Source organism: Bactrocera neohumeralis, chromosome 2 (assembly GCF_024586455.1).
Source record: "Bactrocera neohumeralis isolate Rockhampton chromosome 2, APGP_CSIRO_Bneo_wtdbg2-racon-allhic-juicebox.fasta_v2, whole genome shotgun sequence".
NCBI lineage: Eukaryota > Metazoa > Arthropoda > Insecta > Diptera > Tephritidae > Bactrocera > Bactrocera neohumeralis.
In genome coordinates, this window is record NC_065919.1 from 63,956,136 (window position 1) to 63,974,612 (window position 18,477).

General features: G+C 36.1%; 1 protein-coding gene across 1 annotated transcript in view; it reads right to left on the minus strand.

Moving 5' to 3' along the window:
* Positions 1-370: 370 nt before the first annotated feature.
* Positions 371-18,477, minus strand: part of LOC126760495 (exosome complex component RRP46) — a 203,375-nt gene continuing 185,268 nt past the window's right edge. The window contains exon 4 of the mRNA XM_050476163.1: positions 371-525. The gene's annotated coding sequence lies outside the window, so the exon portion shown is untranslated. The remainder of the gene's footprint in view (positions 526-18,477) is intronic.

The window sequence follows — 18,477 nt, forward strand, 5'->3', positions numbered from 1 at the left end:
TTTCGAGTCAAATTTTCAAATTCCTCGTTTTGGTCCGGTCGATTGGCCGCCAAGATCGTGTGATATCACACTATTAGACTTTTTCCTGTGGAGATATACAGCTGTTGATAGCTAATTAGAAACGCTCCTTTTTTGTAAGGTGCTGATAAGTTTAATGATAAAATGTTTTGATATACCGTTATTTATATTCCTAAAAGTCTTGCATTGTTCGTGGTACTCTATTTACCACTACAGAGAGAGCGAACTCTTTTGTAGTTGTGAAGTTGAAGTTCTGTTATTTTTTTCCCAAATAGTAAATACGTTACGATATATGTATAAGGTGAATTAAGTGCGACAACAGTTGTTTAAAGAAATAAAATTCCTCAAGAGGTTAATTTTTATTAATAATATTATTGATTTCTGATAAGGGTGTGTTTCAAAGTTATGATTTAAAATATATTAAAATGTATTAATTAAGTTTTTTAATGAGGAAACGCTGCAGCTGTACACCTATCCTTCGCAGCTACATTTTTGACCTTCGCCGATCTGGAAAGATGGGAAAAGAAACTTTGAATAATGTTAAACGCTCAAAAAAATTTTGATTGTCCTTAAGCATATACAGAATTTTAAAACTATTTCCAATGTTGCACGCAAAGAAAAAACCCGAAAAACTGCAACAGAAATAAGCCGCAGAATTTACATTATCTCGCGAAGAGACCCAAAAAAATAGTTCCACTGACATTCTACATGAAATTCAAGGCGAATACAATGTCCAAATATCCAAGAGAACAAATGCTCGGCGTTTGGTCGAATCTGGACTTCACGGCAGGGCAGCACGCAAGAACCCACTTCTGACTAAAATTCGTAGAAATGACGCGTTGACTTTGCCAACTCTTATTGGTCTAAGACAACAAATCAACGGAGGTATATCGTTTGGAACGATGTAACAAAAATTAATCGCTTAGGTTCTGATGGTCGAAGGTATGTTCGCCGTCCAATAATTCAAGAATTTTATCTTCGCTATGTTCCACGCGTAGTTGAGTATGGTGGAGGATCAATCATGGTGTGAAGATGTTTTTTCTGGAATGGTGTAGGTTCACTCCATAAGATTTATGGAATTGTAAACATGGAGAAATACGCCGAGATCCTAAAAAATATCATTTTGCAATGGGCGGAGGAAAATTTGCCTGTTATAAGGAAGATAACAATTCAAAGCATACGTCTAAGTTGACACAAAAGTTTTTTAATGAAAATTCTATCAATGTTTTGGAGTCGTCCAGCACAGACGTAAACCCTATAGCACATCTCTGGGCGATGTTAAAAGAGCCATATGCACTAAAAATATCCCAAATATGGATGTTCTTTTTGATGAAATTAGAACGTGCCATCGGTGCGCTATCAGGGTCTTATACCGTAAATTCGGAATCGATGTAAAGCAATATTAAAGTAAAAGATTTAAGCAACAAAATAGTTTTTGTAATATCATTATTTTTTGTTGACAAAATATTTTCGTTTCTATAAGTAATTAGTTGTCGCACTCAAATCGTTGATTCCACATGTTTTTGTTTCAACAATTTTTTCGGAGAATGCATGCAGAACTTCGAGAAAACATTTCGTCAAATACAAAAATTTTCCTTATAACGCTTAACTTTAATCGATCAGGTTGTTGTTTATATGAGCAAGTTTTTTAGGAATAAACAAACTTCGTGGCAAACTTAATACATCTTGTTCAGAGTCTAATAATGAAAATCGTAGAATCTAGTGAGAAAACGGCAAACTTTATTCGATTTGGGTTCTGTCAGGACAACGCTAGGCCACACACATCAATGTTGACTCGCCAAAAGTTCCGAGTGCTTGGTTGTGATCTTATACAACCACCTTAAAGTTTGGAAAATATCATGTAAATCAATAAAATAACACTTAATTCGAAGTTGTGGATTTTAAATCTTAATCATTTTAGCTGTTTTTTATTAAACTTTTATGTTCATCTTGGATATTATAATTTCAATAGATCATGAAAGATATGTGATCCTTAGGACTTCTTCAAACGCTTGACGAAATTTCATCATTCTAACGTTCTGAAACATTTCTATCATTGAGGTTTGAGGTTTAAATGTTTTATTATTATTACGGTTGGCGGTCATGACGCTTCATAACATTAGTAATCTTATGAAGTGCCTATATACAACTTTGAAAATATCCTTCCTTGGCGTAAGGATTTCCAACAAAATTAACTTAAGAACCTAGTTCACAACATGGCAATAACAATAACATCAAATCTCTTCTCGAAAATAGGTATTATTTTTACAGAAATTCAAGATAACAGAATCAAATGTTAATATCAAAATCAAGGGTAAAGTTCCAGGTTGTTGATTTCCAAAGCGATCTAATCGATGCCGTATATAGCAATAATAGTCAAAACCAGCCATACCGGTACTCTTGGCCTAGAATGATCTTTTTTTAGAGCTAGGGTGAAAATATAATGAGCTAACGTAGTTGGGATTGATATACAATAAATGTCATACAATTCTCACTGGACAATCGATAAAGATAGCAGATTCTAACGCACCAGTCGACATATAGATGGCGCCACCACGAGCGAACCGAAAACAAAATAATTGATATAAAAACCTTGAAATATGAATGAAGCTATGTATGTCCGTTATTTTTTGGTACGTTACAAAATTTCGAGAATGATTCTTCCAATCTTCACAAAAATTCTCAATGCCTTTCAAGGGTTTGATTAAATTGAACAAAGGATGATCACACGGAAAATGTTTAAACAGCCAATGCAAGGACTTTAATTGGTAAAGACAGGTTTGGATAAAGGAAAGAATGGCAGTAACAACAACAATGAAAACACTCGTACACAAATCGAGTAAGCAACACAAACAATGTTCGCAGAAGTCCAATTACTCATTTTCATTTACTTTCCCCACCATTACCGATTGTTAATCGCCTTTACCCGTTTAGGATGGTGGTCCTTTAGGCGAACGGTACTTTCAGCTCAGCTTATTTAGTGTGCGTGCGTTCGCATGCGATTCGCCTGAGGACTTCTTTGCATATCAAACATCAGCAGTCGCCAGTCGCTGCATGCGGCTATCAAACGAAAAACCCAGCTTAGCCGTTCAACGCCAGCGTCAGCTACAGCGCTAAAGAGCCATTGGATAGGATAAGTTAAGGCCAACGTCCTTAAGTGTGACTTTGTTGACTGGTTGACTAGTACTCATGTAAGGATGGTCGGCGGTTATGTGCTCGCATGCCCGAAGCCCGCTTTTGCCGTGTGATTGTGAAGCGTGCTGAGAAGGCTAAACAAAATGATTAATTGCTGTGTGTTTTGATCGCATGACGCTCACTGGCTTTCGGTTGCTATGTATGCCAATGTTTATTTTTTCTCATGCTAAGTGGTAGATATGGTATGAGGTAATGCCATATCGGTGGATATGAATAGAAGTTGCACCTTTGCTTTCTGTGTATGAAGGCGATAGATAGGAGATATGTAAGCCCCATCAAAGTATTTTCTGATCTCCAATAATCCATATATTGTAGCATATAGTTGAATATTTATCATTAATCTGGCTTCATAGTAAAATGAATAAGAGCCCCAAATTTCACAATACTTCGTAAACAAAAAGCTTACAACAAATTGATCAGAACTGTATTTGGAGTAATTTAATCGAAAAAAACATGAATTTTACTTCGACGCAATATCAAGAGTCAACCAAGTGAGATCATACAATGTGACTTTTATGTAGCGTTGTTGGATCCTTTGAAAAATTAAATCGGGAAAATATGGCTCGATCGAAGACGAAAAACGTGTTGTCATCAAAACAATAGGAAAATTACTAGGTCTTGGCTTTGGCTTTCACATCCGACTATATTCTACAAAGAAGCTTATGCATGCTCCTTATCAATACTACGCCGCCGTATTTGAAGTGCTCGGCCGGCAATTGATTGGCCCCTTCCGCAACAAAATTTGCTTCAATAAAAGACTAATCATACCAAAAAAATTGCATTTCTCGATTTAATTGGTCCATTGTTGTATATAGTGAGGAAACTACATTTCTACAGAGAGAATCGCGTTTAATTAACGAGAAACCATATTTTATCAATAAAGATAGTTTCCGTAATATATATTTCCAATATAAAACGAATAATAATTCTCAATCCCGATCAATAATGTTTCCAAATCAATGGTAAAGAAAATAATGTAGAATGAAATGCATGATTTTGGAATGTAAAAATTCTATATGTACTACTGTGATCAAATTGAAAGGTGAATTTTTCGCGTGTTCACATTGAGAGATGAATTTTGTCCATTTCATCGCCTTTAAATTAATCCCCTCCTGCTTAAATGCACTACTGCCAACTAACTTTCCAGTCATCATAGCACTTGGAAAAATCCTCCGTCGTGATGGCCATCAGAACCTTCTTCGATTCAGCTTTTATATCCTCAATTGAGTGAAAACAGTGTCCAACACAAAAGTAAATGAATCGAATGTGGTGGTTGCGGCACGATATTAGTTGAAAATGTGGCGAAATTATCACGAATAACCAATGCAGTATGAGATGGTGCATTATCGCACTTCTTTGTTCAATAAATTCAGACATAGTAGAAATTGAAGAATTCACTTTTAGAGCCTCACAAAACACATATCTCCAATACTTATAAATATGTTGACTTGAAATTTAGCATAGATGTCACTAACAGTACTACCAATTTACGAAAAAAAAATTTACCGATTCGAAAATCACGCGAAATACAAACTAAAAATTTACCTTTCAATTTGATCACAATGTTTTCAACTTTACAAAGCTATTTAAACTATTTTGAATTTTCTTTTAGGTATCAAAATTAATCCTGGGTGCCAGGATTGGGCTAAACAAGAACCCAGACATATGCGATTTGCTACACCCATAGTTTGTACCAAACCAAAGGGTCGTGTAAGTGATTGTGAAATTCTTTGACTCCAACAAAAGGCATTACAACCAAATACAAACACACTACACAATATCCAAACTTGTCTTGGGCCAACAGAAGATTGAATCAATGGTGGATTCGCATTAACCTCAGAGTGACAGGAAACTTTGTAAAAGCTTTTCCTAGGGATGGCAGTGGATTCGCATATCATAAATACCGCTAAAGAATAAACGCTTTAAAGAGAAACTGAAAAATTAGGAAAAACTCGTCTGAAAATGTTTTGAGAACGTTGTACAATATAATAAATGAAATTATAATGTCATAAAAAGTTTTGGAGTGTAATGTGTCATTAAAAATACATATGGTGAACTCTTGTCTATATTTCTCTCCAGAAGCGCCATCTACAGAAATGGAGCGCAGGAATGCAGATTATTGTTGGTGATCTTAAACAGATCTTCCAGAAGCCCAATATTCATGAACATAATTGTTTTGCTATATTAAGCAATAGTTTCTCCAAATGTAGCTGTTGTTTGTACTTTTTATGAAAATAAATATTTTGATATCACAAAACAAACCTGACGTGTCAGTTTTTTTCATTGAAATATTATGGTTTAGTGGTCCCAGTATATTTAAAATTTGACATGAGTTTTCTTGTCGACAAAAAAAGGTGAAATTTTGTTAACCAGTGATATTTAATATAGCAATTATTTTAAAAAACTCTGCACCTTCATATACATATGATTACCCTTCAAGTTTGCATGTAACATATGTGAGTCTGTGTGCGTGATTCATTTAGTCATAATAGGTCTGCTTATTTTAGAGTGGACACTTTTATCCTATTAAATCCTCTAATGAGAAGGGTTAAAATTACGTCCACGCAAATGTACGCACCACCGACTGAGTAAATGGCTATAATCGTAGGCGAATCATTTCGCAAAAGGAAAATGAGAGAAAGAGTTGAAGGCCAAATTCACCGCATCGAACGAGAGACGAAAACTGAACAAAATACAGCGAAATACGAAGCTGAACAGGACATTGTGGATCATGCGATAAAAAAGGACATCAGCGCACACACACAACCAATAACAACAACCTGAGTTACTTAGTATATACTTTGTGCACACATGCATATTCATATATATGTATACTAAATATATGTATTCACTAAGCGGCAAGTCTGACTACACAGAGCGGCAGAATTTGGGTCGGATGAAACAAAGTTCCTGAAGGAGGGAGAGAGTAGCTATTGGTGGCAGATTTTTGTGAAGAATATGCTAGGTTGTGGAAATTAGTGCTTATAATTTGGAACTTTTGCCTTTTTTCGAGCATTTTCGGTTTACTTTATTTTGTTTTTTCATTTTTTTCCTGCAAAGGATTAGAGTAGTGTACACTGACCAGAAGTGATGGGATAAAAGGATAATGCGGGCAGGCTTTGGACAAACTTGAATAACGAAAACACAAAAAATGTGTTTAACATTAAAGTGAATAGTTTAAAGGAAAATAATTATTAGAGTTTGCTTAATTCATAGGTTCAGCGTTTTGCGGCCACCGCAGGTGGAGTTATTTGATCTAAAACCTATTATTATATTTGTTAAATAACAAATAACTTGTGCTTCACATTTTAACATAAAAAAGGACATAAGATGCGAATCCTTAGGGGAAGAACTGCTTCAGTCCAGCATGTAGAAGACCGAGTGCTGTGTCTATCCACTCACATGATCAAATCAGATACTGTTTTGGAAACTATATTTATAACTATAAGGTGTATTGTAATTTGGATAAACTGGCATGTCTGCAACATAACACCAAAAATCCGAAAAAATTACTTATAATCGAAGTAATAAAAAATATGTAATCATCATTTAGAGAAACAATTAGTTACCTCTACTTCCTGGATCATAGAAGGAACCCTTGCCATCTCAAACTAGGCGGATAGTCACGGCCTAAGTACCAATCCGGAATCAGAAATATGTTTTGAAAAGAAGCGCAATTTATTCGCCCCCTTTTAAGGGTTATATATATTGAACTTTTAAACTCTTATAAGTAAATATCATGGAGTTATCCAAAATAAGAAAAAACAATTGGAGCAGGGTTTCCAAAACCTTTCAAATCTGCAACTCCTACAGAATAGCCATTGTCCCAAAGTAGGATTTACGACCCCATCCGTCTCATACTAACATATGGTGTGGTGGGTGGCATTATCGAAAGAGTTAATCTCTCGGAACAGATGCAACGAGCATGCTAGCTGTGGATTACGAGCGCTATAGAAACAACATCAACAAACGCTTTGGAGCTTGTCTTCGATATCCGGCCAATACATATTCAAATAAAGTTAGATGCCGAAAAGCCTCAACTTCTACCATTATCAAAATGGAATTAGTAATATTGTAGGGTTACTCACACCGTTAAGATGGTGATTAGACGCTGGATTATTATCTTTAATGTCCAGTCTTTATCCGGATGAAATGGTATATATTATTACAGCTCTCAATGCTACAACTTAAGAAACATTGTACAGCTGGCGTTAAAAATAGGTATTTTACCACATCCAGTGAGTTGCTGGATATGACTAAATTTGGTTACCACCCAGTATCCAAAATTAATTACGTAGGTTGCTATATATATTTCTGGCATAATAATGTAAATAGGCATATTTATCAACGAAAATGGTTTTTTGTTTGTTTTTTTTTTTTTTTATTTTTTTTTTTATTTTTTTTTTTTGTCGATTGCTGTTTTGTTTCGGGCTCATACGCATAGATCCATGATTCGTCACCTGTGTCTTTTGAAGCACCGCGATCGTATTTTTTCAGCATTTCTTTACACCAATCCACACGAGCCTTTTTTTTTGAGCGATTGTCAAATTGTGCGGGATCCAACGAGAACAAACCTTTTTTACGGCCAGGTGTTCATGCAATATCGAATATATGCTGGTGGGAGAAATGCATAGGCATGCCTCTATCTGAAGGTATGTTACATGACGGTCTTGCAATATCAGTTTTCTGGCACAACGGCTGTTTTTGGACGACCTTCACGGAATTCGTCTTTGAGCGAGCGTCGGCCCCGATTGAATTCGTTGTACTAGTTTTTCACAGTGTTATAGGAAGGTGCTTCATAGCCATACAAAGATTTTAGTTCATCGATGCACTCTTGTCGTGATAATCCACGTCGAAAGTTGTGAAAAATGATCGCACGAAAATGTTCACGAGTTAATTCCATTTTTTGGCCGAGATGAATTTTTTAATTTCCTGTAAATAAAACAATTCAGGATTAAATGACAAAACGTTCTGAGTGATGTTATGCTAAAAAATGTCAAACTTTCCAATGGAAATGTCAGGTTGCAGCTGGCAACACTTAGTGTTGCCCTAGGCCAGAATATATATAGCAGCCCTCGTATATTGTGAGAAAAATACGAAATTACCGCTAATGCTATATCTTACATCAAAATTTATAACAAAGTAATTGCCTCAGATAAAACTAAGTTTTATGTTAGAAAGGTACAATCTCGATATTCCCATCATGACTAGATAACTAGATTTACAAATTCGACTTCATTGGTCCAGTAAAAAAGAGCGTTTATCCGCATTTTTTTGCTTTGCCTAGGACAGCTTTAGAATCCAGCTGCTCTTGAGCAAATTTCATGAAGGTCTCAAGTACAGGTCATTCTTGAATATAGGATTTTTCGGGTTCTTAGTAATAAATACTCAATTTAATATGCTCAACACATCACTGAAAAATATGTTTTTTCGTGGATATAATATTGGTTTACTTAGTAGTAGTACTGTAGCTGATGGATCGCAGGCCAGCCTTTTTGGTGGAAAAATAGTGATCAGACCTTAGCAAATCACATATAAAATATAGATATTTCCACAGCAGCATACACCGGTGGCAACTAAACGCTTGTGCCATACAGAAGACTCTGACATCAGTATTTCCTCAGCTGGCAATTAGCAGTGAATCTCCACCTATGCCTGCCGCATAATTCAAGAATTCTCATTTCACATAAGCTCCCAGCATACAACAACACATATGCATTTATGAAATTGTGCACAGTGGTATGAGTAACTGAATACGTATGTAGTCGTGTAAATACACTCGTGTGCCACCAGACAAATCGCAGAGAAAAATACGCAATTTAAATGCATAACACACATAGGACATGCCTAATGCCAATAATAGAAAAGGAAAATCCTATCACAAATCCTGTCAACCATGCTGGGGCATAAGCTTAGCGGCGGGGTAACGAAGCAGATACACATGCTTGCATGTATATGATGAAAAGGTGAAACGAAATGCAGGAAGCACAACGAAGCAGAGGCAAATAGCCAAGTAGAAACCCCACAGAAGGATATGGAAAATAATATACAAACTCATATGAACTTTCAGTTATTTTATATTTCCCTTTTTGGATTTTTTTCACTTGCTTTTTCGTATGATTCAATGCACCTTTCCACCGCTCCGAGCAAAGCCATGGCTCTAGCGACAACGGTATTGGCAAGTTGGAGACATTTTGTAGCAGATTAAGTTCCATTCGCACATGGATGCTGGGCTGAAATATGAGAAATGAAATCGCACACACACACGTATATACGTATATATAGATTTATATATTGGAGTGTGTGTGTTTGCACACTGACAGCGATATCAACATATACGCACACATGTTCGCATAATTGGAACATCCTGTGCGTGAACTTAATATATGAAGCGGATATGAGTTAGCACGGGGCGCGCAAAGTGACACACCCAGCTGGGAATTGTGCACCAAATATATGAAGAAATTTAGTGACAAAATCAAGTCTTTAAATTAAGTGTGGAAAGTAAGTCTAGAAATTAAGTAACTACTACAGCAAAAAACAGATATACCCTCAACAGTTCAATAAAAGTAATTCGACCTCTATAAATGGTTTATAAAATTAAAAACTCTTTTCCACGGAAATTATCTGCTTGAAAAAGTCCAAACATCGCACTGTTTGATCTTCTTTGTACAACTAGCAACTGATCTACTTAGTTTCATCGCGATATTTTGGTCAAAACTCAAGATGTCTATCTAAGAGTGAAGCAGATAAATGGAAGTATTGAAGCTTGGCAAAGATATTGCAAAAATTTATTAGTTTTCGTTAGTAAATCCTTTCAATTGGCAAAAAAAAGTTTGCCTTACAAGAACTTGATTTTGGTCGATCAGTTTGTATGACAGCTATATGCTAAAATGACCTGATCTGAAAAAGTTCGGAGTTTGCACAGTTACCTTGTGCCATAATCCCTAAAGACACCTTGTCAAACAAAAAGATTGTCTATACAAGAACTTGAATTTGCTCGTTCATATACTTGTACATATCCATATCCGCGATTTCAACAAATGAACAGCTTCTGAAAGAAAAAAAAGGAGTTTGAGAGCGATATCTCAAAAGCTACAGCGCCTCAACTGTATATGTCTGTATATATAGGCAGACGAAGAATGAAGTGCCTTTTTTCTTCAGAAGGCTCATCAAGAGATCATTTTAAGAACGTTTTTCATTAAAATTACTTAAAATCATTCAATTAGAGCTAAGGCTATAGTCACATTTTTGGTTATCATGCATAAGATGGACTTTACTTAAGGGGTTACATGGGTTTCGTCGGGTAAAAAACAGCCTTTTTCAAAACTTTTTCTCACATAAAAATTGAATTTTTTATTAGATTTTTTTATTGTTAGAAACGTACGCTATTAACACATTTTTTTGGAAATTCGACGCCAATTCCGGTGACTCCTCGAAAAAAGATGCAAAGTGGTCAGGATAACTCCTTACAAGATCATCTAAAATGAACAAAAATATGAGTTTTAGTTAAAACCTTAACTTAGGATTTGGACGAAAGAAAAACAATACTAAAAATTGTTTTTTTTGGCAGAAGGTTTTACAAAAAAATTAAAATTTCAGTGATTTTTTTTTCAAATAGTTGTAATCGAAAAAAAATCCTTCGTCCAAGTCTTTATGAATTGTATCTCAAAGGCCTTTGTAAAATTTCATGAAGATGGGTTGAGTAGTTCTCAAGAAATCTTGCCGACCAACTTCAAAAACACAGTTTCGAGAAAAAGGCGTTTAAAGACAGCGCACTTAGCTAGCGCCTAGCTAGCCTCGAGCGCACAAGTTCTCAAGGCTGTATCTCCGAAACTATTACTCGGATCAACTTGAAAATTTAGGTCAATATGCTAGGTGTTGTAGAATTTAATAAGATAACAAAAAATAATAAAGTTTTTGAAGCCCGAACACCCATGTAACCCCTTAATCCAATCGACCATTAATTTAATTGACCCGTTTCCCTGAGAGAATTATCACACTTCTTGCAGTTCTAAAACGTGCCGTTAAATGATAGTTGGGCGTTTTCTTGGCCGACTTTGTATTATTGGATACATGAGAATAGTAGTATATCGAGTTATATGTATGAGATAACATTAAAATTTTTTAAAGAGACAGAAAATAAATATTGTCATTATTTTCTATATTTTCCACTTATTTCACGGCAGATTTGATAAAATAATAATGGATACTACTACCAATAAATTAACTAAAACATAACTAGCAATTGTTAATAATACGACACTAGTTCGTCTGACTCCTCGTACCGACAGGGTAGCTGCGAGTATCGTATTTGCACGCAACGAAGCAGTCTTTTAGGGGCAAGCTTCCAGCAAATCGCTGAACGTGTAGGCGCTTATGTGCGTGTATATGTGTGTCTTACTCATGGGCAAAATTATTATATTTCCATACTTCTTTTTTATTTTCTGTCACACATAGCTTATGATTTCTGAAATATAGCATTAAGGGCAGCATTATTGGCGCGACGGAGATGCCCAACTGCGGTATGGTATGGAAGCATAAGAAAACAGCGAATGCTACACGTTTGCCTGCGAAGTAAGGGACAATATTCCAGTGATGCTGTTGTTATTAAAAATGTGTAATATGCTACTTTTTATTGTGGCACCGTGTGGGTGTATGTGTCGCTGGATATTAATAAATTCCTTTAAATGTGTGACGCTTGGATTCCGTTATATGTGTTGGTCTTCAGCTCGATTTGCTTCCTTTTTTAGTGTTATCTTGCTTCAGGTTTTGCTGTGTCTATATTTTGCTTATTATCGTGCACGTTGGTGTTTTTGTAGTTTTTTATTGTACTTAATAATCTAATTTCGCAGAAATGAGGTGAGAGGATTTCTAGTAAGATTCGTTTCATTCGTTACATTCTAATTACTATTTACAAGCTTATAATTGAGATTTAGCATTTATAGATCAGTAAATATTTTATACTACCGAATTTTCCAATAGGAATTATAAAATTTCTAAGTGTCATTTCGGCCATTTTTCATATATTTATTGAACAGGGTATATTAAGTTTGTCACGAAGTTTGTAACACACAGAAGGAATCGTCGTCTCTTCAAGAAGCTGCTCATTTGTCGAAACGGCCGATATCGGACCATTATAGCTGCCATACAAACTGAACGGTCGGAATCAAGTTCTTGTATGGACAACTTTCACATTTGACAATTTATCTTCACCAAATTTGGCACAGATTATTTTCTAAAGCAACAATGTAATCTCCGAAGAAATGGGTCAGATCGGTTAACTATAGCATATAGCTTCCATACAAACTGAACACATAGTTACTAACAGAAATGCATCTGTGAAGGGTATTTAGCTTCGGTGCAACCGAAGTTAACGTTTTTTCTTGTTTTTTATTGTATTCAGTAATGTTTACAATTTTATTATGAACAGATATACACAAGAAGAATATTTACAAATTATGCAAAATTAAAAATTATCACGATTATTTATCGTTCTGAAATTGCAATTTTTCGTGCGCTTTTGCCATTTTAAATCCAAAATATTTGTCCACCTGTGCCTGCTATTTGTCGACTTATTGCGAATTTCGACCGTACATTTTCTTTACATAATGTTCAAATGCCAATAAGACAAAGAACCTCTCTAGGTAATGAAAATATTGCTGCCGTTCAGGCAAGTATTGCTGAAGACCGCAATTTGTCGATTCCAAGACGTTCTCAAGAAATGGGACTGTCTCAAAACACAATCTGACGGACTTTGAGAAAGGATTTGGTCTTTCATCCGTATAAAATTGTTCTCACTTAGGAACTGAAGCCATTGAACTAGCGTAAACGTTGTGGATTTGCTGATTTTGCATTGGAACAACATTAAAACGATAAAAATTTTTTTTAAGAAAATCATCTTCTCCGATGAGCCCTACTTTCATTTGAGTGGTGCGGTAAATAAACAAAACTGTCGATTCTGGTGCGAAAAAATATACACATTATTCATGACCATTACATTTACCTCAAATGACAGTTTGCTGAGATTTTTGGTCTAGTGGAATCATCGATCCTTACTTCTTTCGAAATGAAGCTGGTGACAACGTAACTGTCTGTGGAGAGCAGTGTAGAGCGATGATAACCAACTTTTTATGCTCGTAATTGGAAGAAGATCTCGTCAAAATCTGGTACCAACAAAACGGGGCAATGTGCCACGCAGCACGCGCAACAACCGAGCTAATGCGAGAAAAGTTTGGAGATTCGATTATTCAAAAAAGAGTGACTTTGAGTGGCCTCCGATACTTCTCATTAAATATCGATATCGGGATGTAAAGATTCCATGTAGCTCATGTATGTGAACAGAATGTCAATAAGCTTAAAGTGAAAAAAAAATAGAAGTATATCACCAAAGAGCCAACACGATTATAACACAACCTTTGAATCCGGTCGATAGTAACATAAAGAATCAAGTAGTATTGTTCTACGTAGTACCCTAAATAAAATAGTGTAGTAGCTTCTAATTATTTCTTTACGGCTCGAAGAAACCTAGGCGTAAATAAATGAGAAGTTTCCTTCCACAATTTGTTAATCCCGTGTATGTTAAAACTAAAACCCTTCCAAGAGTTCCATCGTTTAAAACAAGCTATAGAAACTTCCTCGCAAGTAGAACAGATGCTTGAGTCCCTCTTCTTCTCTACTTTCATTGAAACCATCCGTTTACGCGTAAATTGTTTTAATAATGCGCTCAAGCACACATTCTGGATAATCACACTGTGGCTATAGATGACTTAGTTTCACTGTGGATGCCATTGCCAGAAATTCTCAGCTTATTTGTTGTATGAACGTGAGCAGAAATAAATGGTGTTAGACATGTGGTTTTGAAGAAGAAACAAAACGCATTTAATTTATTGTTAAAGCCAAGAATTTAGCTTTGTTAAAAAGAAAAAATTATTGTTTTTAAAAAATATGGTCCAGCGGTCTTAAATCCCACGATATTCAAGATCGGCCACGCGTTCGGCATCAATTCCTGAACGAGTTGGGTTTTGTAAGCCCACAAATCAAGATCATTCTGCAACTTTTTCCATAAAATAGCAGGGCACAGCTCCAATTGTTGCCCGCGGTGGCGGATGGACTCATTTGAGTCTTCTTCGATACTCCGCGCCACAGCAGCGTCTTCGGTGTGCACGACGGTACGGAGCTTCTGTGGATGCACGTTATCCACTAGAGCAAACATGGCCGAACCCGTTCTATGGTTTGCAAACGTTGTTCTGAAATAATTGTATTAATTTTGAAACGGCAAACCAAACTGAAGACAAATCTAGTAAAAGCAAATCGACGCCGAAAAAAGTATTGCCTCATTAAAAACTACACACCTAAAAAATATCCTTTAAATTAAGAAAACCAAGTATGAAACACTTTGAATCATCTTGAGACCCCGCATTCATTATTGGATAATATTCAATCGAACAGACCACAAAAATATAGCAGCCGTGGCTAAGAATGTACACGAAGACCGTTAAGATTCGGCGCCGTTTGCAGTCGTTCCATACGACTTGGCGCATTTTACGTCAAGTTATTAAATTGAAAGCCTACAATATACAGCTTGTGCAAGAACTGAAGGCGCTCGACCTGCCCAAACGACTTAGCTTCGCACTATAGGCTCTTGAAAAGTTCCAAGAAGAGCCGACGTCTTCGGGCCAAATTTCGGTCAGCGATGAGGCTGAAGAGCAAGCTGCAAAGATACAATAGTTGTCATATCATCCAGTAAAAACAACGATTTGGTGTGGTTTAAGGGACGATTGAGCGACCATATTTCTCCAAACATGATGCCGGTGAGAATGTGACCGTCCATGGCGACCATTTTCACGCCATGATAACGAACCATTTGATGCCTGAAATTAAAGCTAGTGATCTCATCGACATTTGGTTACAATAAGACGGCGGCACTTAACACACATCACATCAATCAATGATTTTATTGAGAGAACTCTTGGGTGCGCAGATAATTGCATATTTTGTGCCGGTCGATTGGTCACCGAGATCATGAGATATCACACCGTTAGACCTTTTCCTGTAGGGATTTGTAAAGTCTAAGGTCTATGCCGACAATCCCGCTTCGATTCAAAAGGTCTTGGAGCAAAAGGTCACGCGTTTCATTCGCCAGCTACCAGTCGAAATGCTCGAACGAGTCATCGAAAATTGGATTCAATATATGGACTATCTGAGACGTAACCGCGACCAACATTTGAAAGAGATAATGTTCAAAAACTTACCATAAAGTTCTTTCGAATGATAATAAACATTTCTCTGTTTCTTCTTTAAAAAAATAGTAGGGCGAAATGGAGCACACTTTATATAAACTTGAAGCATTCTTTATGCGAAGGGGCACAAGAAGGGCAACTGGAAATGCTCTATTTCTTTGAACCAAATCTGTTTAAATGGATCGTTTTCTGAGCCTATCGCTAAACGACTTCGAAAGACCAAAATGCTGAAGTCAGGTAACAAAGTTTACCATGAACGTTATTCAGTTAAGTTTAAAGCAGTTATAATTCAAGCAGGACAAAAATGTTACTTCGGTTGCACCTAAACTATTATACCCTACACAATTAAAATGTCGTCAAGGTATTCCAATAAAAAATTGTTCATAAAAGGTCTTGGTCTATAGTGGTATGATTTCGGTGTTTTGACGAGAAAATGATGTGTGTAAAATTTCAGATCGATATCTCAAAAACTGGGGGACTAATTCGCGTATATAAGTACATATAAACAGACGGTTGGGCGGACATGGCTAAATCGACTCAATTCAGCAATTTTATCATTTATTTATGTAATTTACAAGGTGTCCGACGCTACCATACGGTATGAATCGAGTATACTTATTAGGCCATAAAAATATACCAGAGTTCCAAAGTTATTCTTCTACATTTACCGAAGAGCACTTTAATTTGGCTTAATTTACCTTTGAGATAGAAGTTTTTCAATTTTAAATAGTATACACAACGCGAAACCAAAATTGGTAGGCAGGTAAATGGATACATATACACATGTACATATATATGTACAAATATATTTCTCTCATAGATTATTTGAATCACTTTATTCCAAGCACTGATCCAATGATTCATGATGTGGTAATGTTTCGAGATAAAAACAGTAAAACATTATTTCAGTAAACGCGAATCGACTATTTATGTGTGTGCATATATACAAACATATATGATGCATATATTTACATTTGTATACATAGTATACTACATTATTTTTTGAATGTGTGGCAAGCTTGTACCTACTCGCATTTTGCATAAAACACATTACATTAAACCCTTACGAATTAATGATATTCACAATTTTTTACAAAAACACAAACATTGAGAAAAATCACAAAAACAAAACAACAAATATATGCATATATGTGATTACACACATTCATAAAATGGTGATATCGGTGCATTCAAAGCATTTTATCACACAGCGCTTTCGATAAATGCCATTTGTCAAGTCGGTGTACACAAGCGGAGCCAGCAATAATCATGCCAACAACAACAGCAAAGATCATGCGAAGCATTTCGAAAAAATATGAACATCAAAGTAAATAGCGCCATGAATGGATACGCGCCACATAACGGTGACTGTAAAAAGGCTATGCTAGAACGCGCCCACTGCTGTCTGCTTTTGTTTTTGCTGAAACAGCGTGATATCCTTTACCGTTATAATGGGATTATGCGCGATTAACGCATTGACATGCAACGGTGTGCAATTGAATTTATTGTTGAGGTTCATTTGGTGTGAAAAAGTTAGCGCAAAAGCAAAACAAAGTCCAAACGTAAAAAAAGCTACAACAACAATTAAATTATTTCATATACAGCTAGAATGGCAAAACCAAATGCACGTTGCAATCAGCAACTATCACAAAAATGCAACTGTGTGGAAGCAAAAAGAAAGGTTAAAGCTAGTGGAAAGTGGAAAGCTAAACAATGGCTAATAGTGGAAGATACCCCCACGCACAGGATCAGCCATGCATATGTTGCTGAAATTTTGGACATTTTCCATAAAACCATGTAAGTGTACTTTGACAATGAAGAATCACAGTTCGCAAGCAATAAATTGAAAGAAGAAAATAACAGTATTTTAACCATCAAAATCGGGCTATCGAAAATCACATAAGAATGACATCTATCGCAGTAAAAAGTTGAACCTATGTGGTTTATTGAAAGGTGATCCATTTCGAGGCTTCCTACTTTTTTAAAGAAAACATATAGAAACTTCAAATTTAATAGGAAATGTTTATTATCATTCGAAGAACATTATTTGACATTTAGATTATTTCTAACAAATGTTGGCTGCGTCTACGTCTCAGATGGTCCATCCGTTGAGTTCAATTATTTCGACTGGGAACTGACGAATGACACGCGTGATGTTTTCCTCCAAGGCCTGAATCGAAGCGGTATTGTCCGTATAGACTTTAGACTTTACAAATCCCTACAGGGAAAAAGTCCAACAGTGTGATATCACACGATCTTGGTGGCCAAAACGTGAAATTATCTGCTCTCCGAAATCTTGTCTCAATAAATCCATTGATTGGTGTGATGTGTGGGAAGTGGCGCCGTCTTGTAGAAACCAAATGTCGCCAAGATCACGAGCTTCAATTTCAGACATCGGTCTATCGGTTCTAGTCGGTTATCATGGCGCCATAACGGCCACCATTGACGGTTACGTTCTCTTCGGCATCATTGCTTGTTTTCATACCCATAGAGCCAGAAAGGAACCACAACGCTGAACAAAATTTGTCTCGAAAACATCAGATGTTCTTAGAACTTTTCAAGAGGTCATAGAATGAAGCGATATCGCTTAGGAAAGTCGAGTGGCTTCGGTTCTTGCACAGTCTGTATTTTGTACACTTTCAATTTAAGATCTCGACGTAAAATGTGCCAAATCGGTATATATGTCAGTCCGAGTTGCTGCGAATGACGCCGAATCGACAACACTGAACAAAAATAACATGACAGCTTAATAAGACTGACACATAATCAGTTAAAAAAGGCTATTGATAAAAGTACCTCGGGTTTTATGGATCTAGAGTACATATGTAAAAGTTAGGATGTTGAGAACAGAATTTGTTCAGCTTTCGCCCACAATCGGTAACACCATCAATAAAGACAGTACATATGAAATTCTGTAACGGTTGGAGTTCAAAAAACTTTGTACCGGAGATCAGACTAGACTATAGAGAGCAAACAATTTAACTATTTTCACTGATGGTAACACACGTTTTTATGTAAACCT